Source organism: Schistocerca serialis, chromosome 5 (genome assembly GCF_023864345.2).
Source record: "Schistocerca serialis cubense isolate TAMUIC-IGC-003099 chromosome 5, iqSchSeri2.2, whole genome shotgun sequence".
In the NCBI taxonomy this organism is placed as follows: domain Eukaryota; kingdom Metazoa; phylum Arthropoda; class Insecta; order Orthoptera; family Acrididae; genus Schistocerca; species Schistocerca serialis.
Window position 1 is genome coordinate 584696795 of NC_064642.1, and position 26615 is coordinate 584723409.

A 26615-nucleotide genomic window follows, 5' to 3' on the forward strand; every position below is an offset into this window, starting at 1 on the left:
GGGGCCGCAACTAAAACGCGTCCCTAATGCGATTCATGACGCGGATCGCATCCTGCGGCAGTTTATTTATCGTCGAAGCGTCCTCCTCTCGTACTGATGCGCTGTGTGCCAGTGCAGACTCCTATTCGAGAACACGGTAGTGGCGACTGCGACTTGACTCTAGAATTTTTCTCTGCGTAATGAGTATTCCGTGAGGTTTCGAGCTTGCTGCCGGATGACGTCAATGTCTTGTCACGATATTTCGATTGACAACCATTCAGCCATTTTTAGGGGAGTTTATAGTGGAGATTGATGGCGCGCGTCGCTGACTTTATACTAAGGTGACAAAAGTGATGGGATAGCCAAGTGTACATACACAGATGTCGGTAGTATCGCGTACGTAAGATATAAAATAGCGATGCATTGGCGGAGCTGTCATTTGCACACCGGTGATTCACGTGAAAATATTTCCGACGCGATTACGGCTGCACGACTGGAATTAAGATGCTCCGAACGTCGAGCTGCTGTTGGAGCTAGACGCATGGGGCATTCTGTTTGGGAAATTGTTAAGAAATTCAGTATTCCGGGATGCACATTGTCAACAGTGTGCTGAGAATATCGAATTTCAGGCCTTACCTCTCACCACAGACAACGCAGTGACTGACGGCTTTCATCTACATCTACATCCATACTCCGCACGCCACCTGGCGGTGTGTGGCGGAGGGTACCTTGAGTACCTCTATTGGTTCTTCCTTCTATTCCAGTCTCGTATTGTTCGTGGAAAGAAAGATTGTCAGTAAGCCTCTGTGTGGGCTCTAATCTCTCTGATTTTATCCTCATGGTCTCTTCGCGAGATATACGTAGGAGGGAGCAATATTCTGCTTGACTTCTCGGTGAAACTTCAGCAAAAGCCCGTACCGAGCTACTGAGGGTCTCTCTTGCAGGGTTCATCCATCAGCTCCGTAACGCTTTCGCGATTACTAAATGATCCTGTAACGAAGCGCGCTGCGTTGGATCTTCTCTCTCTCTTCTATCAACCCTGTCTGGTACGGATCCCACACCGGTGAGCAGTATTCAAGCAGAGGGCGAACAAGTGTTCTGTAACCTACTTCCTTTGTTGTCGGATTGCATTTCCTTAGGATTCTTCCAATGAAACTAAGTCTGGCATCTGCTTTACCAACCATTAATTTTATATGGTCATTTCATTTTAAATCACTCCTAATGCCTACTCCCAGATAATTTATGGAATTAACTGCTTCCAGTTGCTGACCTGTTATATTGTAGCTAAATCGTAAAGGATCTTTCTTTCTATGTATTCGCAGCACATTACACTTGTCTCCATTGAGATTCAGTTGCCATTCCCTGCACCACGCGCCAATTCGTTGCAGATCCTCCTGCATTCCAGTACAATTTTCCATTGTTACAACCTCTCGATACACCACAGCATCATCTGCAAAAAGCCTCAGTGAACTTCCGATGTTATTCACATGGTCATTTATGTGTATTGGGAACAGCAACGGTCCTACGACACTCCCCTGCGGCAAACCTGAAATCACTCTTACTTTTGAAGACTTCTCTCCAATGAGAATAAAATGCTGCGTTCTTTTATCTAGAAACTCTTCATTACAATCACACAATTGGTCTGACAGTCCCTATGCTATTACTTTGTTCATTAAACGACTGTGGGGAACTGTATCCAGCGCCTTGCGGAAGTCAAGGAAAACGGCATCTACCTCGGCACCCGTGTCTATGGCCCTCCGAGTCTCATGGACGAATAGAGCGAGCTGGGTTTCACACGCTCGTCTTTTTCGAAACCCATGCTGATTCCTACGCAGTAGATTTCTAGTCTCCAGAAAAGCCTAACGACCGAGAGTAGCGGCGTTTGCGCAGAGTTGTCGGTGGTAACAGACATGTAACGCTGCGTGCAATAACCGCAGAGACGTATCCGTTAGGACTGTGCGGTGAATGGGCTATGGCAGCAGACGACCGACGCGAGTGCCGTTGCTAACAGCACGACATTGCTTGCAGCTCCTCTCCTCGGCTCGTGATCATATCGGTTGGACCCTAGCTGGCTGGAAAACGGTGGCCTGCTCAGTTGAGTCCCGATTTCAGTTGGTAAAAGATTTTGGTAGGGTTCGAGCGTGGTGCATACCGCACGAAGTCATGGACCCAAGCTGACAACAAGACACGGCATGAATCCCGATGAATATTTATTGGATATAATCAAGAGGTCAGTTCCAACGACGTATTGAGTTCATGCCACGTCGACTTATTAAATTACGCCGGGCAAAAGGAGGTCCGACACAATGTTACGAGGTATCCAATTACTTTTGTCGCTTCAGAGTATGATTGGATTCTAGAAGTTTCCTCGGCTTAATGAGCATTCCGTGAGGTTTCAAGCTTGCAGCCAGATGACGTCAACGTCTTGCCACGATATTCCGGCTGACAACCACTCAGCCATCTTCAGGGAATTTTTGTGGAGGAGACTGCTGATGCACGTCATTTACTTGGTACCGATATCTGCCGCGGTGTGGCGCACGCGCATAGAATTACGCTGCATGATCTCCACTCGCCGTGTTTAGTGCCCTCCATCTGATGCGCAAAGGCGCATTCGCAACGTTGGTATTGCAGCACGCCTTCTGTCAAATTTCGGACCCACGAAATCAAAACTGGTTTTTCATAACAGTACGCTGCTCGTGGTCTTGCGGTAGCGTTGTCGCTTCCCGCGCACGGTGTCCCGGGTTCGATTCCCGGCGGGGTCAGGGATTTTTCTCTGCCTCGTGATGATTGGATTTTGTGTGTTCTTCATCATCATATCATCATAATTGACTCGCAAGTCGCCGAAGTGGCGACAACTAAAAAGGACTTGCAATACGGCGGCTGAATTTCCCCTAATGGGGCCTCCCGGCCAACAATTCCATACGATCATTTCATTTCATTTCACTGAGGCGACGAAAGTCGTGGGATCCGTCCTAGTATCTTGTCGGACCTCCTTTTTCTCGGCGTAGTGCAGCAACTCGACGTGTTTTGGACTCAACAAGTCGTTGGACGTCCCCAGCAGAAATATTGAACCATGCTACCTCTGTGATGATGATGAGGTCCCATACTCCTTGACAGAGCGCTGGGGACGATACGGGGGACCCGCACCGCCGTACTAGGCAAGGTCCTAGCGGAGGTGGTTTGCTATCTCTGTAGCCGTCCATAGTTTGTGAAAGTGTTGCCAGCGCAGAATTTTGTGCACGAACTGACCTCTCGTTTATGTCCCATGAATGTTCGATGGGATTCATGTCGGGTAATCTGTGTGGCCAAATCATTCTCTCGAACTGTCCAGAACGTTCTTCAACTTAGTCGCGAACAGCAGTGACCGAGGGACATAGCGCTTATCATTCACAAATAATGGATGTTGGGAACATGAAGTCCATGAATGGCTGCAGATGGTCACCAAGTAGCCGAACACAACCATTTCCAGTCAATGATCGGTTGACTTGGTCGAGTGGACCTTTGCTGTCTCTGACAGAATCACAATGTCATCGACGAACTTCAAAGTTTCTATTTCTTCTCCATGGATTTTAATTCCTACTCCGAATTTTACTTTTGTTTCCTTTGCTGCTTGCTCAATATGCAGATTGAATAACATCGGGGATAGGCTACAACCGTGTCTCAGTCCCTTCCAAACCACTGCTTCCCTTTCTTGCGCCTCGACTTTTATAACTGCCATCTGGTTTCTGTACAAATTGTAAATAGCCTTTCGCTCCCTGTATTTTACACCTGCCAGCTTCAGAATTTGAAAAGAGTATTCCAGTCAACATTGTCAAAAGCTTTCTTTAAGTCTATAAATGCTAGAAACCTAGGTTTGCCTTTCCTTTATCTATTTCCTAAGATAAGTCGTAGGGTCAGTATTGCCTCACGTGTTCCAACATTTCTAGGGAATCCAAACTGATCTTCCCCAAGGTTCGGCTTCTACCAGTTTTTCCATTCGTCTGTAAAGAATTCGCGTTAGTATTATGCAGCCGTGACTTATTAAAATGATAGTTCGGTAATTTTCACATTTGCCAACACCTGCTTTCTTTGGGATCGGAATTATTGTATTCTTCTTGAAGTCTGAGGGTATTTCGCCGGTCTCATACATTTTGCTCACCAGATGGTAGAGTTTTGTCGGGGCTGGCTCTCCGAGGCTATCAGTAGTTCTAATGGAATGTTGTCTACTCCCGGGGTCTTGTTTGGACTTAAGTCTTTCAGTGCTCTGTCAAACTCTTCACGCAGTATCACATCTCCCATTTCACCTTCATCTGCTTCCTCCTCCATTTCCATAATATTGTCCCTTGTATAGACCCTCTATATGCTCCTTCCACCTTTCTGCTTTCTCTTCTTTTCTTAGAACTGGGTTTCCATCTGATCTCTTGATATTCATGCAAGTTGTTCTTTTTTCTCCAAAGATCTCTCTAATTTTCCTGTAGGCAGTATCTATCTCACTCCTAGTGACATACGCCTCTACATCCTTACATTTGTCCTCTGTCCATCCATGCTTAGTCATTTTGCACTTCCTGTCGATCTTATTTGTGAGACGTCTATCTTTGATTTTGCCTGCTTCATTTACTGCAATTTTGTATTTTCTCGTTTCATCAATTAAATTCAGTATATCTTCTGTTTTCTAGTAGCCCTCGTCTTTCTACCTACTTGATCCTCTGCTGCTTTCACTATTTCATCTCTCGTATCTCATCATACATTTCATCAGTCTCTTCGTCATCTGCAGAGCTAGTTGACATATAAACTTGTACTACTGTGGTAGGCGTGGGCTTCGTATCTATCGTCGCTACAATAATGCGTTCAATATGCTGTTTGTAGTAGCCTACCCGCATTCCAATTTTTTTATTCAGTATTAAACCTACTCCTGCGTTACCCCTATTTGATTTTGTATTTATAACCCTGTATTCATCTGACTAGAAGTCTTGTTCCTCCTGCCACCGAACTTCACTAATTCCCACTATAACTAACTTTAACCTATCCATTTTCCTTTTTAAATTTTCTAACCTACCTGCCCGATTAAGGGATTTGACATTCCACTCTCAGACCCGTATAACGCCAGTTTTATTTCTCCTGATAACAACGTCCTCCTGAGTAGTCCCCGCCCGGAAATCCGAACGAGGGACTATTTTTCCTCCGGAATATTTTACACAAGAGGACGCCATCATCATTTAAACATACAGTAAAGCTGCATGCCCTCGGGAAAAATTACGATTGTAGTTTCCCCTTGCTTTCAGGCGTTCGCCGTACCAGCACAGCAAGGCCGTTTTGATTAGTGTTACAAGCCCAGATCAGTCAATCATCCAGACTGTTGCCACTTCAGGAACCAAACGTTTGTCTGGCCTCTCAACAGATACATCTCCGTTGTGGTTGCACCTACGGTACGGCTATCTGTATCGCTGAGGCACGCAAGACTCCCCACCAACGGCGAGGTCCATGGTTCATGGGGGGTGGGGGGATCTTCTAGAGTATGCACAGCAAAAGCAGATTTCTCGAGGTTGCGTAGGCGATAAAACCTCTCACGCTCCTTCCTGTGTTGTTCCACAGTGCGTACTGTTTGTTTGTTCGACGTAAGGGTGGCCACAGTAGACCCAAGGTGTTCCGGACCCTGCTGCATCTTTAACTGGTCTCAGTAGTTCACGGGTTTTTGTCGTAAGCTTGAAGATCGATTTCATCTTATGCGTTTCTGCAGGCTACTTGCGGGTATCTTGCCCGACACGGAGCCACAGAACGGCAAGAAATAATAGTTCTTTTCCTGCTCCTCGTCGGTGGTCTTAATGTGATTCTTGCTTGAAACCACTTATAGCCGTTGTTCCTGAGGAACTTGCGTAGGTGGCTCAGTTCACGGGACTGGTGTTCAGCGTCTGATATCATTCTTGCTCGGTGCAACTATGTTCTGTGCCGAGAGATGATGCCGTAGAGCTACAGATCGGTGTGGGTGGGTGTTCCTAAGACTTTGTGGCCAAGACATCCATTTCGCTTGCGGCGGACGAGGACGTCGAGAGAGAGAAATGCTTTGTCTTTTTCTACTACCATGGTAAACTAGATGTTATTGTTAATGCCGTTGATGTGGTCCATGAACTCGTCAAGTTTCTCACGTCCGTGGCGCTAAATGTCAATGTCTCGTCATCTTATTGAAAGAAAGAAGTAGGATTTAACGGTGCCATGTCCTATGCAAATCCTCAGAGTTCTCCATGAAGAGGTTTGCAACAGCTGGAGCTAACGGGCTACCCGTTGGAACGCTGCCCGTCTTATCGTAGTACTGGCCGTTGTACTGAAAATTAGAAAACCTAAGGGTGTTCCTAAATAGCCAAACCATCTCGTTTTCAAAGTACTGGGTCCTAACAGTCTTCGATAGGCACATTCGTAAACAGTGCCACCACATCAGAACTGACCGTGATGTCTCCCTCACTAAGTCGAAGACGGTTAGTTCGATGTATTAAATCTGCTGAGTTTTTAATACGGTGTTCGCAGTGTCCCATACGCGGAGCGAGGAGATTGACCAGTACTTCGCAAGTTTGTTTGTTGGTGATGTAGTGTTGGCAGAAGAGCCAATACCGTGTTACTAGAGGAGGCCGAAATGCACGCGTTTTAGCTCACGCAGGCTGGCGTGGCGAGGGAAGAACTATACGGAAGTGAGGTCTGGAACACGACAAGGAATTAGAATTCAGAAAGCGGACGTAATTAGTTTCATACTTAACTTTAATTCATTAATGATGAATGTCGCTCTTGACGGTACATGAGTCACAATTTTATCTGTTCAGAAGACATAGTAACTGAATATGGGGCCTTGCTAGGACGTAGCAAATGATGTAGCTGAAGGCTATGCTGAACTGTCGTCTCTGCAAATGAGAGCATATGTAGTCAGTGAACCATCGCTAGCCCAGTCGGCTGTACAACTGTGGGGAGTGCTAGGAAGTCTCTAGACTAGACCTGCCGTGTGGCGGCGCTCGGTCTGCAATCACTTATAGTGGCGACACGCGGGTCCGACATGTACTAACGGACCGCGGCCGATTTAAAGGCTACCACCTAGCAAGTGTGGTGTCTGGCGGTGACACCACAGGTGAACCAATCAATGATGGCTACGATGTGGCGGAGTGGCGTCCCATCCTCGTGGATCTTCGGTAAGGCATTAGCAGTAGGCGGTCAAGGAACCTGTGGCGGAAGATTCTTAACCACACTGTCTTCCACCGAAGAGCGCTTGAAAAGTTCGGATGTCTTCCTTATAATTCTCGATGTCAGGTCACGTGTGAGTTTTCCGTAAGTACTCGTATCCTCGTCCAGTAGCGTGCGTATCTTAGTTTCGAAGTCCCTTGTCAGGAGGAAGGATCACAATGCTTTCATCATTACGTAGCGCTCGCAGGTAATTTTCCTCAGCTCTGGTCATATTAGGTACGAGTTACTGTTCTTGCTTGAAATTACGGTTCGTTTTCCGGTGAATCTAATTGTATCGTTTGGGAAACAGATTGTTTACCTGCTCTTCGTCGGTAGTGTTGTGTTCATGTAACTTTGATTACTTGACGCGGCTGGAAAGTCAAAAATCTTTCACATAGTGTTACCGCAGCGAGACTGCATTCTTATACAATTTGTTTTATATTACGAATATTTTTGGTTTCTAATTTGCGGTTGAAGTGTTGCGAACTTCATACCAGTACGCAGTTAACTCCAGCATTCAGTTTCAACAATCAGTGCTCAGCTACGTTCACACTGCGAGAGTATCTATGGGCGTGCTCTGCTGAAGAGCTCCTGTGTAACACATTCGAGTACGCAGGGTTGTTCGTAGAAGATTGATCTATAATTTAGTGTGCTAATGTTTTATTAGCCCCTTTTTCTTCCCTTTTAAACAGATCATCTGACGACGACTTGATTATAAGTAGGAACTCATACCATTTGTCTAACTTTAGGCCGTTAAGTAATTTAAAAAAGTGGAAACGTAAACAGTTTTGGCGAATACATGATGAATAACAACTAACACTATCGAGTTCACAGTGTTTGCAAATCATGTACTTAAAAATTTAGTCAACATCTTCAAGCGCAAAAACATGATTAGTTTTTTGCTGTATTTTCAGCACTTAGGATTTCGTACCTACCTTCGGTGTGTTAATACAGACTTCTGGAAGGCAGTTTCCAATTCCTTAGTGATTCATAACCTAACAAACCCAGCATAATAATGCAGAAACACTCATCGCTGTTATCCACTCTCCGCAGTTACAGACTAGACATAGGGTGGGGAGGTGAGGACAAGAGTGCCAACTTTCTCCTCTTTCTTCTTCTTCTTCTTCTTCTTCTTCTTCTCCTGCTCTACAACGCTTCAGTAATCTACGCCCATACACCTTCTTTCTTTTCTCCTCCTCTTTCACAACATGTCATCAGTGACAATGTCCATCTTTTTCTGGTCGGTCCTTCCTTCTTTTGGAATATAATCTTCCTTTCATTACTCTTTTAGTTACCCTGTTATACGCTATCGACTCCATACGTCCTGATAGCCTATTTTCCGAAATTTGACAAATTTAGCTGTGTCTTTCCCCTGTGTAAAACGCCGCATATCTTAATCCCCGACCACCTGTCTCTCTCTTGCAATCCCATAGATTTTTCCCAAGAGTGTTCGTTCAGATGATGTTATTGTTTAAATGCAGTTATGCCATCATCATCATCATCATCATCTACATTTCTGATCCAGATGTAATACTGGTTCTGCAATTGAACAGTATACTTTTAACTTTGTTTTCCCTGTGAGTTGGCAAACTGTCTCTATTAGTTGCACGTATCCATCCCTCCCTGATACAGTGCGTCATATAATTACCAGTAGTTGAAAGGATACCTAGATAACGGGTGTAGCTGATTCCAAACAAAACATTCGGTAGAATCATTCAGGTCATGTGGTGTTCTTATAATCTTAGATGTGGCATCACGTTTAATATACATCATGAAACGGGTGGAAATTATCAGGGGAAGAATGTTCCTATCGGAGCTAATATGATCCTGTTTTAAAAGACTCTGACTGAAAAGTGGGGTACGAGCTCCTTCATTCTACTTTTTTCAGCACCTTTAAAATTTTGCCAAAAATGTTTGCATGGGAACATATTCAGTGTCTTTTCAATATGCAGTTCACATCTCACTCACACAAATCTCCTCCAATTGTAACGCGCCCACACCCATTAGCCCATCACCACTAAGTCGCTCGTACACATCCACTCCCACTTCCCCATTATCACTAATTCATTTAATCCAACTTATTGTCGTTATGTCTTGCTGTCTCTCTGTCACTGTCTCCTCCGTTCCATCATACTGCTGCTGTCATCACTCATTGTTAACTGTCTGTCTCTTGTTCTTTCTTACTGCTAATACATCACTGATTTCTCCCCACTGCTGCTGTCTCTTCTCACTGTCGCTGCCTCTCTTTTTCTTGTAATTTTCATAGACTCTGTCTGTCATAATCAGGGATGTCAACCATTTCCACTTTCTCCTTACCTTTGATGCTCTCCGACTGGCACTTTCTGCTTCACTCTATTCCTAGCACTGTTCTGTCATTGTCATCTGTGTTCTGCTGCCTCTGTGTGCTATCTCTCTCTCACGTGCTATTCTCTCCTTCGTTCTTTCTACACCACAACCACTGTCTGCTGTGTTCCAGTATCTACTTTTCCGCCTGTTTCATACTGTCTGTGTCTCCTTCTCTCTCAGTATAAAAGAGCGCGAATGTATTTTGCACGCAATGTTTTTGAGATCTTTTTAAAGATGGTGAGGAAGGTGTCCCACTTTAGTCAGACTAGAGGAGCATAATAGTTTTTCTTGTGCTCCGATACGAACATTTTTGTTTGCTTCTTTTCCCGGCTGCTGCAGGGCTTGTCACTCTGTGCAAAGAACTTCAAGGACTAGTAAAATTTTGGTAGTTTACTCACGTGAAATAGAAATGACCAGATTTAAGTGCACAAAAATTTTTCATGTGCTTTACTATCCTTCTGATGCTAACGTAAACACTTGACATCTACATCATACTCCGCAAGCCACCTAATGGCGTGTGGTGGAGGGTACTTTCATTATCACTATCTGATCCCTCCAACCCCGTTCCACTGGCGAATAGTGCATGGGAAGAAAGTCTGTCGGTAAACCTCTGTATTGGCTCTAGTTTCTCGAATTTTCTGCTCATGGTCAATACGCGAGATGTATGTGGGGAGGAGTAATATGTCGTCCGACTACTCCTGAAACGTACTGCCCCGAAATTTCAATAGTAATCTCTCCGTGATGCACAACGCCTCTCTTGTAACGTCTGCCAGTGGAGTGTCGAAACCAGCCGCGCTTCGTTGGATCTTCTCTCTCTCTCTCTATCAGTCCTGCCTGATAGGGATCCCAGATTGATGAACAATACCGAAGAATCGGGCGAACAAGCGCATTATAAGCCGCTACTTTCATGGTTGAGTTACATTTCCTTAAGATTCTTCCGATGAATCTGAATCTGCATATTTCTCCACGCTACTCCACAAACTACGTTTTCGTCTCACACCGGATGTTACGAGCGTATATTACGTTTACAAGTAGGGTAACGTTGAACTATGTACCTCGGATACGGACAAAGATAAAAAGAATATATTCATTTTTATTTGAGATGGGGATCGTAGAAATATATCGCAAATGTTAAAACTTTTTGCTACTCACAGCCATGTTGGAATTCGCGACTCGGTTTCGATAGCCAAAAACCATGTTTTTGGATTTTCTCAGGAACTGACCATGAACCAGATTGAGGCTGCATAAGACAGTAGAGGCGCACCATAAACCACATATAATACAAAAAGCGTCAAGCGATTAGTCGCAGTTACATAAAGGGGTGGAAGTGTGAAATTTCAAAATTCCACTCTGTGCTCTACGATAGTTATAGTAAGACGATCCTTGAGTTGGGTATACAAATGGCCCGCAGCCCAAGGATTATAGAAGCACTTGACCCTTACCTATCTATCACTAACAGAATCCGAGGTTTGAGCCCCGGAAAAATTCATTTTTATAAACGGCGTTTTGAAACGTATCTACATCTACATACATACTCTGCTAGCCATCAAGCGGTGTGTGGCGGAGGGCACAATTCGCGCCAAAGTCGTGTTCCCCCCCCCCTCCCCCCCACCCCCTCTGTTCCACTCGCGGATCACGCGAGGGAAAAATGACTATCTGAACGCCTCAGTACGAGCTCTTATTTCCCTTATCTTTGAATGATGATCATTTCGCGATTTGAAAGTTGGTGGTACTAATATATGCTCTACATCCTCGGTGAAGATTGGACCCTTCTGTTTAGCGCGTCGTCTATCTGCAAGTGTGTCCCACTTCAAACTATCTATGAGATTTGTAACGCTCTCGCGATGGCTAAATGTACCAGTCACGAATATTGCCGCTCTTCTTTGGACCTTCTCAATCTCTTGAATCAGACCCAACTGGTAAGGGTCTCATACAGACGAACAATAGTGTAAGACTGGACTAACTAACGTATTGTAGGCTATTTCCTTTGTTGAAAGAGTGCATCGCTTTAGGATTCTACCAATAAACCGCAGTCTAGAGTTCGCTTTACCCGTTAGTTATGTAATCTGATCATTTCATTTGAGATCATTTCGAACAGTCACACCCAGATACTTGACTGATGTTACCGCTTCCAAAGACTGATCATTTATTTTGTACTCGTACATTAATGGGTATTTTCGCCTTGTTATACGCAGTAGGTTACACTTACTAATATTGAGAGATAACTGCCATTCATTATACTACACATTTATTTTCTGCAAATCCTCATTGATTTGTTCACAATTTTCGTGTGATAGTACTTTCCTCTAGACTACAGCATCATCGGCAAACCGTCTAAGGCCGCTGTCAATACCATCAACCAGATCGTTTATGTAAATGGTAAAAAACAGAGGACCTATTACGCTGCCCTGGGGCACACCTGAAGTTACTCTTGTATCTGTTGAAGTTACCCGTTCAGGACGACATACTGCTCCTTGTCTGTTAGAAAACTTTCAATCAAACAGCATATGTCATTGGATAGACCGTAAGCGCGCACTTTTTGCAGCAAGCGACAGTGCGGAACTGAGTCGAACGCCTTTCGAAAGTCGAGAAATATGGCATCAACCTGGGAGCCGGTATCTAGAGCCTATAGTATTTGGTAGCGCATGCAGTCGTATGCGTACCGATCTTAAGGGCCGACGTGGAGTTTGTTGGGTTGGCAGAAGAGCCAACACCGTAGTACTAGAGGAGGCCGAAATGCACGCCGATTTAGCTCACGCAGGCTGGCATGAAAGGGAAGAACTATACGGACGTGAGGTCTGGAACATGACAAGGAATCAGAATTCAGAAGGCGGACGTAGCTAGTTTGGTACTTAACGTTAATCCATTAATGATGAACGTCGCTCTTGAAGGTACGTATCAGTATCAATAGTAACTGAATATGGGGCCTTGCTAGGTCGTAGCAAATGACGTAGCTGAAGGCTATGCTAAACTTTCGTCTCGGCAAATGAGAGCGTGAACCATAGCTAGCAAAGTCGGCTGTACAACTGGGACGAGTGCTAGGGAGTCTCTCTAGACCTGACCTGCCGTGTGGTGGCGCTCGGTCTGCAATCACTGATAGTGGCGACACGCGGGTCCGACGTATGTTAACGGACCGAGGCCGATTTAAAGGCTACCACCTAGCAAGTGTGGTGTCTGGCGGTGACACCACAGAGCTAATGACATGTGACAGGCCTTCAACGTTTGGGCAAAGGACGGTCGATGGCCTAAGCTGGTGTACTTGTATCCATTGCTCTGGACCCGGAAATAGCACTAACGAGTGTGACGTTATCATGGGGACACAGCTTATTGATTTCGAGACCTTGCGTGGTTCCCATCGATGGCGCCTGTATGAGAGTGTGGGAGGAGGGGGAGGGAATGGGTGGAGGGTGGGGGGGGGGGGGTGGGAGCAGCCGAGAGTAGAGAGTAGGTGGCACTAGCGGGGCGTGACGACATCCAGCCAGGCAGCCATTGCGCGCGACGCGGAGACACCGCTGTCATTACCGCTAATGGCGTGCCCGTGGAGTCTGCAGGAATACGAGTACCACTTAATATCGCCGCTGGGAGGTTTCGCGCCGAAGGCATGCCCCGCGAATAAAAACAAAAATAAAAATGCCGAGCGCGCCGGTCACTTCGCTGCATTTCCCGTGGGGCGTCGCTGTGTAGTGTAGCCGGCGCATTCACGTTCTCACCTACCTGGACCAGAACACGGCAGGAAGGCCTCGGCACATCGCGTTCGCTGCACGGATAGCTCTCTCTGTCTCTCTCTCTCTCTGCACACCTCCCCTCCCCTCCCTCCTTAAAGCACAGCTCAGGTGTATCTACCATACAGAACGGACGCTTTCGTAGTGAGTGCAGTAAAACCTCATGAATTCGAGGTAATTAGGAGCGAGTAGAGCTCAAATTTGGGAAAACTTGAATTAGACGAAGAGTGATTATTTTACAGTCCTTTTATTTACAAATATATCCAAAACTTCATGTTCACAGTATTATTACAGTTGTTTTTGTTGTGGTCTCCAGTCCTGAGATTGGTTTGATGCAGCTCTCCACGCTACTCTATCCTGTGCAAGCTTCTTCATCTCCCAGTACCTACTGCAGCCTACATCCTTCTGAATCTGCTTAGTGTATTCATCTCTTGGTCTCCCTCTACGATTTTTACCCTCCATGCTGCCCTCCAACTGATGATCCCTCGATGTCTCAGAACATGTCCTACCAACCGATCCCTTCTTCTTGTCAAGTTGTGCCACAAATTTCTCTTCTCCCCAATTCTATTCAATACCTCCTCGTTAGTTATGTGATCTACCCATCCAATCTTCAGCATTCTTATGTAGCACCACATTTCGAAAGCTTCTATTCTATTCTTGTCTAAACTATTTATCGTCCACGTTTCACTTCCATACATGGCTACACTCCATACAAATACTTTCAGAAACGACTTCCTGACACTTAAATCTATACTCGATGTTAACAAATTTCTCTTCTTCAGAAACGCTTTCCTTGCCATTGCCAGTCTACATTTTATATCCTCTCTACTTTGACCATCATCAGTTATTTTGCTCCCCAAATAGCAAAACTCCTTTACTACTTTGTCTCATTTCCTAATCTAATTCCCGCAGCATCGCCCGACTTAATTCGACTACATTCCATTATCCTCGTTTTGCTATTGTTGATGTTCATCTTATACCCTCCTTTCAAGACGCTGTCCATTCCGTTCAACTGCTCTTCTAAGTCCTTTGCTGTCTCTGACAGAATTACAATGTCATCGGTGAACCTCAAAGTTTTTATTTCTTCTCCATTAATTTTAATACCTACTCCGAACTTTTCTTTCGTTTCCACTACTGCTTGCTCAATATACAGATTGAATAGCATCGGGGAGAGGCTACAACCGTGTCTCACTCTTTTCCCAACCACTGCTTCCCTTTCACGTCCCTCGACTGCCATCTGCTTCCTGTACAAATTGTAAATATCCTTTCGCTCCTTGTATTTTACCCTTGCCACCTTCATAATTTGAAAGAGAGTATTCCAGTCAACATTGTCAAAAGCTTTCTCTAAGTCTACTAATGCTAGAAGCGTAGGTTTGCCTTTCCTTAATCTTTCTTCTAAGATACGTCGTAGTGTCAGTATTGCCTCACGTGTTCCAACATTTCTACGGAATCCAAACTGATCTTCCCCGAGGTCGGCTTCTACCAGTTTTTCCATTCGCCTGTAAAGAATTCGCGTTAGTACTTCGCAGCTGTCTTATTAAACTGATAGTTGGGTAATTTTCACATCTGTCAACACCTGCTTTCTTTGGTAATGGAATTATTATTATTGCAGTAAATTATGTTAATTATCAGTTAACGGCGTTCACTAAGTAAAGAAACATATTTTTTTCTGGAAGCAGGTTGGTTTTTTCAGGATTCCGATACAGCAAGTTATTCTCCACTCTTTTGGCTACTGAACCCTGTTTTTTAACATAGTCTCTGCTCAATGCCACTGCCTACGTATTCCCATTCTACTGGTCTAAGTCCGAGCCAACGTCTTCGTGCATCAGTAACATCCCCATTATCCAATTACTTCTTCCCGCAGAGTGCATCTGTCATCGGGCCAAACAGGTGGAAAGTGCGATATCCGGGCTGTAGGGTGGACGAGGAAGAACAGTCCAATGAAGTTTTGTGAATTCATCTCGGGTGCGCAGTTTTGTGTGGGGCTTTCGTTCTCGTGGATAATATGTTCATTTTTTGTGAAATCGCTTCCGTAGTTAGGAAAATACACTTTATTATTACACCATGAGGGGGGACATCAAACAGAATAACCCTCTTTAGAGTCCCAGAATACTGTCGCCATGACTTTAGCGGCTGAGCGTTCGTCTTTGAACTTTTTGTCGGAGGAGGGTTTGTGTGGTGCCACTCCATGGATTTGCTGTTTTGTTTCCCGCTGAAGTGATGAAACCATATTTCGTCGCCAGTGACGATGTTCGACAAAAAATTTCACCATCGGCCTCTTAGAGCGTAAGAAATACCACACGGATGATCCTTCGTTGCTCTTTATTGGTCTTGTCAGGTGGCGAGGAACCCAGCGGGCAGACACGTTTCAGTACCCCGGCTGGTGGACGAGTGAGTCTGCTCTACCAACAGGGACGTCTAGTCTAGCAGCGATGTGTTTGGTCGTAATCCGTCGATTATGGTGAATGAGTGTGTCAGCACCTTCCAACATCGCAGGTATTATAGCACTTGCGGCCGCCCGGCACTTGAGAGAACGGACAGTTTTACGTGTCCTTGTTGCGGTGATGGGAGACGCGTCGCCCAAAGACTCACCGTGTTTTTGTTCACTGCCAGGTCTCCGTAGAGATTTTGCAAGCGCCTGAGAATATCTGCGATGCTCTGGTTTTCCGCCAAAAGAATCTCAATGACGGGTCTCTGCTTGGAACGTACCGCCATTACAAACGCCATTTTGAAGTCCACATGTAGCGCCGCCACCTATCGGAACTTCATGAAACTATATGGCCTGAATCAGTTTTTTCAACTGGAATTAGCCGAGAAAAAAATGTGTTGCATTGTTTACTGAACTTCCCTCGTACTTGAGTGTTTGCTTTGTAAACAATGTTCTAGTATAAACTCAAGCATTGTACTGTGAACTCTTACGAACTAACAAAAGCGGCAATTTGTGATCTCTGGAGGCACTGGTGCAAGCTAGAATCATTACGGTATCTCTAGACTTTTTACGGCCTGGAGGGGAAGTTTCATTTCTAGCTGCCACGGTGTTGGTAGCAGTCTGTAATTGAGTCCTGCCTCATTACAGTTGCAAACTTGATCCAGTGACAGATTTTCCTGATTTACTAAATTTTTGTTTTTTCTTGGCATCACACTCGCACGAGCAATATTTTAAGTAGTATGGGTCGCACGAGTGATGATGAAGCAGACTCCGTGCTAGACTGATGCCAATTCCCTAGTATCGTACCATTGAAACGGTCTGCCACCTGCTTTACCTAAGAGTCAGCATACGTGATCGTTCCATTTCATAATGCTGTAAACGATTACACCCAGGTCTGTTTAGGAGTTGACCCATTCCAGTTTAACTCCGTGATATTGTAGTCATAGGATCGTACGTTTCTTCGATTTGTAAAGTACAGAACTTTACATTCCTAAATATCTGACGCAAGTTGTTAATATGTGTAGCAGTTTGAAATCTTATCAAAATTCGAGTGAATATTATTGCAGTTTTTTTCATTTTTTCGTACGGTACTTCATTATAGGTAACTGCATCACCTGCGAAAAGCAAACAAGGGTCCAAAACACATTTCCGTGGCGCACACTTCCACATCTGTCGATAACTTTCCGTCCAAGATAACCTGCGGTGTCCCCATCAACAAATCTTCAATCCATTAACAAATTTCGCTCAATACCCACGATCGAACTTTCGGTAATTGGCGTATGTGCGGTACTATAGTCAAATGCTCTTCAGAAATAGAGAAATACTGCATCTACTTCACTGCCTTGATCTACGGCTTTCAGGATTCCACGTGAGAAAAGGGAGGAAGGAAGAAAGAAGGATTACGGTTTAACGTCCCGTCGACATAAAGGTCATTAGAGACGCAGCGCAAGCTTTGCTGGTTCAAGGATAGGAAAGGACATCGGACGTGGCCTTTCAAGAAAACCATTCCGGTGTTTGTCTGGAGTGATTTAGGGAAATTACGGAAAACTTAAACTTGGACGGACGGTCACGGATTTGAAATATCGTCGTCCCGCATGCGAGTCCATTGTGCTAATCTCTGTGTCACCTCGCTCGGTGTCGTATGAGAAAAGTGTAAATTGATTTTCAGATGGTCAAAGCTTTCGCAATCCATGCTGGTTGGCATGGCCAAGGTCATTGTGATCTGGATACCGCAGTACATTTGACCTCAGAACTGTCCTAAGATTCTGCAACAAACAGACATCAATGATATTTGACCGTAGTTTTGTGGACCACTTCTGCTACCCTGGGGTTGCGCTTTCTTTTTTTTCGAGAGTTTTACAGCGTATTATTGTTAAAAGAAGAGCTATTTCAGCCACAAATTCGGTATAGCATCTGACAGGGATTCTATCGGGCCCTAGGACTTCGTTGAGTTTTAATGATTTCAGTGGCACTAATGTCTGTATCACTCAAGTTTGCAGTGGTGGTGCGAGATCTTTGTGTCAAAACTTACTTGAGGTGAAAAACCTAGGCTCCCCGTACCGTGAACACCTCTAGATAGCAAACGACTCGACTGCTTACATCTAAGATTTGAGAAACAGTGAATAAGATTATATGTCAACCCCTTCACGAAGACGTTAAGGCCCCAAAAACAGTTCTGACTCAGAATCCTTCTTACGCATCACTACATAGTAAAGTCGGTCATTTCAACCTTCAGAAATGCTTGTAAGTTCCTCACCGTCTTGCCTCGTGCTTGCAGACGCGAGGTGCAGTGGGGCAGCAGCGGGCAACAGACATCTGCCGGAGCGAGCCTGAGTTCCCACGTACAGCTCGATTGGCTAGTTGACTAGACAGTCGAGTGGTGGTTGCCACAGTGGTGTGAGGACGGAGTAGTGCGCTCTGCGAAAGTTAGGAGGTGGGACGTACATTCTACTCGACACGCCCGGAATAAGCCGGGGTTGCTTCCGGCTGGGATAATTTCAAGGTACAAATTGTTTACACATTATTAGGATCGAGTTTCCTCGATATCTTCCTTGTTCGCTGTTGCAACCATTTGAAATTGAGAGTCGAAAATTTATTTTCGCACCTCTTATAGTTTGTGAGCAGTGGCGTGCTTTTAAAGAAACAGAAGCATTCCCCTCGCTCATCTTTTCATCCAAGTTATCTCGGTTCCATAGAAAACTAAAAACCTCAATTCTTGCTGAAGTTTCGGGAACATCACTAAATGACGGTTAAAAAAGTTTAAAACAAAATCTGGAACGTTACATATATTTTGATAACAAATTTAGAAAATGCTTCTCTCTGTTATCAGCAAAAAACGTGAATAGTATTTCTTATTGACCGAAGGAACTATCCACCCACTTTCATTCTGGGCAGTTATGAAAATAATTAATGTAATATTTTTGCCATTTGCTCTTTTCGTGTTCATTATTTTAAGGATGCAAGAGAACGAGATAGGGTGCTGTACTCGACAAAACTTCCTGACCCGGTTCGCAGTAGAGCGTGTGTATCAGTACTGTTTATAATTTCTAGTAGTGGCAGAAAGAAATATTTGTAGTCTTGTGAGTTACGCTCATGGCCAAAGAGAGGAATGCAAAACGTTACTCGTATTCCAAATCTTGACTAACATTATAGTAGACAAAAATTTTGCTTCTAGGCTTTTGCTTAGCGAACTAAATTGTGGCTGTTTTATGATACGCTGGTGTGCACAAATTAGGGACAAACGTAATTTTCGCAAGATGTCATTGCTAGGAATACAGCTCGTTGAAACTGGGACCATAGATCGAAAGAATTGCTGCGGTATAGTACGCAAAGTAACTGAAAGAAATACCCTATGAGACGACAGACTTCAGTCCGGACTGCTACGGTCGCAGGTTCGAATCCTGCCTCGGCCATGGATGTATGTGATGTCCTTAGGTTAGTTAGGTTTAAGTAGTTCTGAGTTATTGGGGACTGATGACCTCAGATGTTTAGTCTCATAGTGCTGAGAGCCATTTGAACCATTTGAGATGACAGAAATGATACTTTTATTGAGAGACAATAATCATACTACAAGTCACCGCGATTTATGCTGGGCTCCTGGACATTACAAAAGGCGAGACATGTTTCTCAATAGTGTGTCTGATCGCCATGGACACTGATCCATGCCCTGCAACGTAGTCCCATGCCACCCTCAATGTTGGTAAGGCCGGTATAGCGCCCGAAAACCTCAAACCACACACACACACACACACACACACACACACACACACACACACACACACACACTACACTATCAAATTTCTTTGTAAAAGATTTAATGAAATATTCGTCAACTTTATTTGACAAAGATCTTGTACGTGGCGCTAAAAAGGGGTATTACACTGTCATCATACTTTTCGGCAAAGTTCAAGATGACACCATCAATAACAACAACAACAACAACAACAACTGTTATTAACCGCAGCAGTTGTACACTCCTGGAAATTGAAATAAGAACACCGTGAATTCATTGTCCCAGGAAGGGGAAACTTTATTGACACATTCCTGGGGTCAGATACATCACATGATCACACTGACAGAACCACAGGCACATAGACACAGGCAACAGAGCATGCACAATGTCGGCACTAGTACAGTGTATATCCACCTTTCGCAGCAATGCAGGCTGCTATTCTCCCATGGAGACGATCGTAGAGATGCTGAATGTAGTCCTGTGGAACGGCTTGCCATGCCATTTCCACCTGGCGCCTCAGTTGGACCAGCGTTCGTGCTGGACGTGCAGACCGCGTGAGACGACGCTTCATCCAGTCCCAAACATGCTCAATGGGGGACAGATCCGGAGATCTTGCTGGCCAGGGTAGTTGACTTACACCTTCTAGAGCACGTTGGGTGGCACGGGATACATGCGGACGTGCATTGTCCTGTTGGAACAGCAAGTTCCCTTGCCGGTCTAGGAATGGTAGAACGATGGGTTCGATGACGGTTTGGATGTACCGTGCACTATTCAGTGTCCCCTCGACGATCACCAGTGGTGTACGGCCAGTGTAGGAGATCGCTTCCCACACTATGATGCCGGGTGTTGGCCCTGTGTGCCTCGGTCGTATGCAGTCCTGATTGTGGCGCTCACCTGCACGGCGCCAAACACGCATACGACCATCATTGGCACCAAGGCAGAAGCGACTCTCATCGCTGAAGACGACACGTCTCCATTCGTCCCTCCATTCACGCCTGTCGCGACACCACTGGAGGAGGGCTGCACGATGTTGGGGCGTGAGCGGAAGACGGCCTAACGGTGTGCGGGACCGTAGCCCAGCTTCATGGAGACGGTTGCGAATGGTCCTCGCCGATACCCCAGGAGCAACAGTGTCCCTAATTTGCTGGGAAGTGGCGGTGCGGTCCCCTACAGCACTGCATAGGATCCTACGGTCTTGGCGTGCATCCGTGCGTCGCTGCGGTCCGGTCCCAGGTCGACGGGCACGTGCACCTTCCGCCGACCACTGGCGACAACATCGATGTGCTGTGGAGACCTCACGCCCCACGTGTTGAGCAATTCGGCGGTACGTCCACCCGGCCTCCCGCATGCCCACTATACGCCCTCGCTCAAAGTCCGTCAACTGCACATACGGTTCACGTCCACGCTGTCGCGGCATGCTACCAGTGTTAAAGACTGCGATGGAGCTCCGTATGCCACGGCAAACTGGCTGACACTGACGGCGGCGGTGCACAAATGCTGCGCAGCTAGCGCCATTCGACGGCCAACACCGCGGTTCCTGGTGTGTCCGCTGTGCCGTGCGTGTGATCATTGCTTGTACAGCCCTCTCGCAGTGTCCGGAGCAAGTATGGTGGGTCTGACACACCGGTGTCAATGTGTTCTTTTTTCCATTTCCAGGAGTGTATTATGTACCACAATTGCACTGTGTGCACATGTGGAAGGGAAGCGGGGAAAAAAAAAAGGAAACGTTCTTGGGTGAAGCCGTGGGTTTTACGACGAGACGATAAAAGCATTCAACAAAACTTCTTACGTGATCTAGTAGTTGAGGACGTAAAGTCGTACATAAATTACTTAAGAACAGATGAGCATACATTTCAGTATTTGTTCAGTGAAGTGTATATCACAAAGCACAATACTCGCTTAAGAACTGCTAGATCTGCAGAAGACAGGCTCTCTGTAACACTCAGATTCCTTGCTACAGAAAGAGTTAGATTAGGTTAGATCTCCAATCTTCTTAATTAATTTTTGTATTCTGGGTGCCTCACGTTGTAAAGCGCCTCATCAGCTTCATACATCTCTATTAATTTTGTAGTTGTCGGTACACACCAATTGTATTCACCGGCAATGTTAATAAAAACACTACAGATGACAACGCTGCAGCGATGCTAGCGCTCCATGTGGTGACATGTCACATTGCTGTGAACAGAAGACAAGCGACTTCTATGATCAAATCTACAGAGAGGCCCTCGATTTGATCAAATTCATTTGACGACGGATGAGTTTTGACAAAGTGCCCTATTACACCATCAAACTTCTTTGACAAAAATATTTGACATATTAACTTTGGATAAGAAATTTGATAGTATAATACCGGCCTAAGCAGTTCCTGAGATAGGGCGTTTCGCTGCGCCACAAGCGCGTTTGACAACTGGTTAACGTGCATGTGAACATGTTACAGTACATCTCCCCAACGCGTCCCACACGTGCACGATAGGATTTAAGTCGGGGGAACACGCAGGTCAGTCCATTCGACAAATTTCTTCCTGTTTCAAGAGATTCTCCACTTACGTTGTTCGAAGCTGTCGAGCATTGTCATTCGTAAAATTGGAATCGGGACGGAGTGCATCCCTGGAAAGACGCACACGGTTAAGGAGTTCAGTACCACTATGACGTTGTCTTGTGAGTGTACTGTGTTCGAAGATTTTGAAATCAGTACCCCCAAGTAACATTATGCCTCCACAGACCGTAAACCTAGACCGTTAAAACATCATGTGCAGCAGTGTTCCTGGGTAAATTACGTAGCATCATATGGAAAGAGGTGGGAACAGGTAATACATCAAAGAACATTGTCGAACATGATCGTTTTGATGGTCTAGCTGTTAGCGTGTGGGGGGCCGTTATTTTGCATGGGCGAACTGACCTCCAAAACTTCGAACACGGCACTCCACAGATCAACGTTATTGTGGCGCGATACTCCAGCCCCATGTGCTTTTTCCGTGGGTACATTCGGCCCTGATATGAATTTTATAGATGACAATGAGCGTCCGCATTGAACTGAGCACGTCAAGAAGCTCTTGGAACGAGATGATGTTCTGTGAACAGACTGACCTGCCGTTCCTCCTACATAGATCCAATCGGTTGTGGGAGGCATTGGGTACACATTTTGCAGAACGTCCACTTGTACCAACGACCATACATTGACGTTGACGGCTCTGGTGAGGGAATGGAACGCTTCCAACACATGAACTCCTTACCATCCTCGTTGCCAGCATGGGGAGTAAGTTGCAGAGCAATCATTGCCATCCGTGGTGATCACATACAGTATTAACTGACGCATAGCGTCTGTTGTAATGTCAAGGGACCATCAGAACTTGCGGTGACTTAACTGTGATTGCTGTCTTTGAATAAACGTCTCATTCCTGTTCGTCTCACTGCGTATTTCTTTCACTTGCCTTCTGTACTATACTGCAACAACTTTATTATTTGATAGAGACGACACATCTCGCGAAAGTTACTTTCATCCTTAAGTTTAGTGCACCAGTGTGCTACACAACAGTGTTTGTAAGCAAGTAGGACAGAAAATGCAGAGATAAAAATAATGAATTCACTAACGTTTACTTATCAGGCGTGCAGTTTTCATTGTAGGCCGATTTCCCTCCCGATACGAGTATGTTCCAATCGCTTCGCTCAGCTACGAGTTACTTGCTACGTCAGGTCAGAGCAGGTGCCAAGTCCATGCGTAACTAGGAAACATGTATTTTTTTGTTGTATTTATTTGGGGTCTGGCTGCTCTTCTAGTTAACCAATCATATCGTTATTTAATACTTCACAATTACATATGAGTTATGTTAGTAGCAATTTTCGATAGATGCGACTATTGATAAATTGTATATTATTATTATAAATAAGATAAACATGTAACGTGTACTGGGGACGTTAATGATAGAAAATCATGTTTCACTGTAGTGAGTTCTGTGTTGTTCAACATTGGAATTAAATAACAGATGGGGCAAGGGATTAACACTGTACACAAGTAACCTATTAGAAGATGACTGCATACGATTTCTTCCTCTGGTAGCATGTGCCGCTGTGCACCTGTGAGGGCACTCAAATTTTGCGGTTGCTGTGACTTGGTTTCTTCAGATCTTGGAATTTAGCGGTAAATATCCGTCCCTTCAAAGTATCTGCGATATGAATGTAGATTTTTGGTTCACTCTTGCTGGTAGGGGGATTCCCAGTATGACGATTGCTTTATACAGTTTAGCGTACTGACTGGTGTAGCGATAACAGCCGAGTAGTGGATGGTTCAAAATGGCTCTGAGCACTATGGCGCTTAACTTCTAAGGTCATCAGTCCCCTAGAACTTACAACTACTTAAACCTGACTAACCTAAGGACATCACACACATCCATGCCCGAAGCGGGATTCGAACCTGCGACAGTAGCGGTCGCGCGGTTCCAGACTGTAGCGCCTAGAACCGCTCGGCCACTTCGGCCTGCAGTAGTGGATGTTTTAACTCTGCAAGTAATGAGGGCTGATCTTCGCACTATGGAAGTGATAATATTTTGTTTTGGTAGGGATGTGCCTGATACACATGTTCATTTCGTATTCTTATGGCTGATCTTGTATGCAGTCGTAAAAGTTTTAAGTCAATGCCATGTTCTTTTGGGAATGCATTGATGAATCTATGCAAGGTTTTGCACTTTCGTAATCTGAGAGGTTTCCCAGAACTGATACTAAATACTAAATCAATGGTAGGTAATGAAAACCTAGTAACTCTGCCTGTGACAACCCCGTAACTTCGATAACGAGCATCCCATTATCAAAGAGATATTTGACAGTGCATAGATCTCCATAATTTGTCAATAACTGGGTTTCTACTGTATAGCTATGCAAGTAGCAACTTACTATGTATCACTTTATATTATTTTCAAGAAACCGCTTTTGCTTCTCCTGTAAAATTTAACAAAATGGAGTAGGAGGTTTTCATTGCCTATCATCGAAACATTCCTTTAGTTACAGTTGTTAGGAAGTCTGTGTAAAGTAGATGTACAAAGAAGGGGAATCCTCGGTCATGGAACTCTTTGCTAATTGATAATTAATTGAAACCCTTAGCTGCCGACAGGTGTTGTTGATACACCTCGATAGGGACTGCTGAAAATGTGTGCCCCGACCAGGACTCGAACCCGGGATTTCCAGATTTGCTAATTGGTCAGCGATTTCGTTGTCTCTCATTCCGGAATGCCCCACAGAGAAGTTAAATTCTGATAGATTTGTTCGTGTACATCGAAGTAATACTTCGTTTTCAAGCTTCAGGACTGATGTTATAATCTCGAAGAGCTCCGCAAATTTAACAGAATATAATCCACATTATACTTCGGGTATCTGAATGCGTGTATTATTTCATGAACTTCAGCTGTAAAGCTGCTCCATTCAGGGAAACCTAGTAGGTTCATAGCTTAAGTATCCATAGTCGGACAGAGGTATGCAAATCTTATTCTTTCACCTGGCATAGACCCATTTATATCGGGGTAATTTCCGGGCACTCAGTCAAGATTTGCTAAACGATCTTTAGTGTAGAAGGGCCTTGGGTATCCAGTATCGATAGTCGTGACAGGCGGTCCGATGCTTAAATATGAGAATCGGAGAAGTTACATTGTTCAGTAAGAGCGGTGTGGTGTACTGCAGCTGATTGAAAGTTAATAGCCGGCCGGCGTGGCCGAGCGGTTCTAGGCACTACAGTCTAGAACCGCGCGACCGCTACGATCGTAGGTTCGAATCCTACCTCCGGCATGGATGTGTGTGGTGTCCTTAGGTTAGTTAGGCTTAAGTAGTTCTAAGTTCTAGGGTACTGATGACCTCAGATGTTAAGTCCCATAGTGTTCAGACTCATTTGAACCATTTGAAAGTTAATATAGATGTTGCTTTGGCCCGCGGTATGCCCTGGTACTGATAATTTCGTTGATGCCGGTGCTTGACCGCTTTATTGAAAATTTTTGGAAAATTAGTGAATTACTGTGCTGATAAACCTCTTACGTTATTTGATTTTCAAACAGCTAAGCAAAACTGAACGTACTCAGACAGTTCTCTCTTTACTTATTCTGAACATCACTAAACTGACAGAATATTTTTTTAGCGGCGCAACGCAATCTGACTTTCAATAATCTCTACAAAAGAATGCCCCTAACTAACTATGACGTATACCTTTCATGAATCACCTACCTCACAAAAATCCTCGTTACTCAAACTACTGCAATACAGCGTGCGCCGATACTGCCAGCTTAATAAAAGATTCAAACTACTGAAGGCGCTAACTACTGATGGGCACAGTTAGAAAATGAAAGATTTTGATAGAGAACAAACAAAGTATTTACCTTAATAGTGTTCAAAAGTCATCATATATACATAATATATAAACCAGCCACAGACTGCACACCGCACAGCCAGTGCTTTTCATACAGAGCGCTACGTGGCGTTACCAACATAAAAACCTAAACAGCCTACTTACACTATTACACACTAAGCCTTCCTAGGTCGTGGAAGGGTAAGTGGAGTGGTGTAGCTGACAGTAACAGTAGGCTGATAGAGGTACTTTTTGCCGTGCGTTTTATCTCTGGCAGTGATAATTTCGTTGATGCACGTGCTGACCGAGTGTGGTCTTGGACAGATTGCTCCCCCTGCCACGCCAAATGCTCGTAGCTCGAGAGCCGGAATAACAAAATGGTTCAAATGGCTCTGAGCACTATGTGACTTAACATCTGAGATCGTCAGTCTCCTAGAACTTTTAATTTCATCATTTTTTTCACTTACTGTTGGCTGCATTTGTTGCTATAGGTACACTTTCCTTCACAAGTAAGAGAGATTCTTTGATGAATTTTGCACAGCATACAACCCATACTTACAGGTGTATGAAACTCTAGAATTTTCCAAATGTATTAAAAACTGTGGTAAAAACTGAGATAATTAACTACAAAATTTGATTTTTTTCTAAACAAAGTTTAAAACGTAACAGCTCATTCATTTTTTTCATAAATTAAATAGATTCTAGAGTTTGACACCTGTAAGCATGATTTGTATGTTGCCCAAAATTCATCGAACAGTCTCTCTTACTTACGAAGAAAAGTCTACCTATAGCAACAAATGCAGCCAATAGTAAGTGAACAAATGATGAAATTTCACATGCAAAGAAAATTATTTTGTTATGTTTTTGAAATTCCTGTGCTACGAGTGTGAATCCTGAATCCTTCTT

At 44.6% G+C, this 26615-nt stretch overlaps 1 protein-coding gene across 1 annotated transcript in view; it reads left to right on the forward strand.

Moving 5' to 3' along the window:
- LOC126482122 (uncharacterized) overlaps positions 1-26615 on the forward strand; it is a 322283-nt gene that overhangs the window by 151631 nt on the left and 144037 nt on the right. The gene's annotated exons all lie outside the window — the stretch shown is intronic.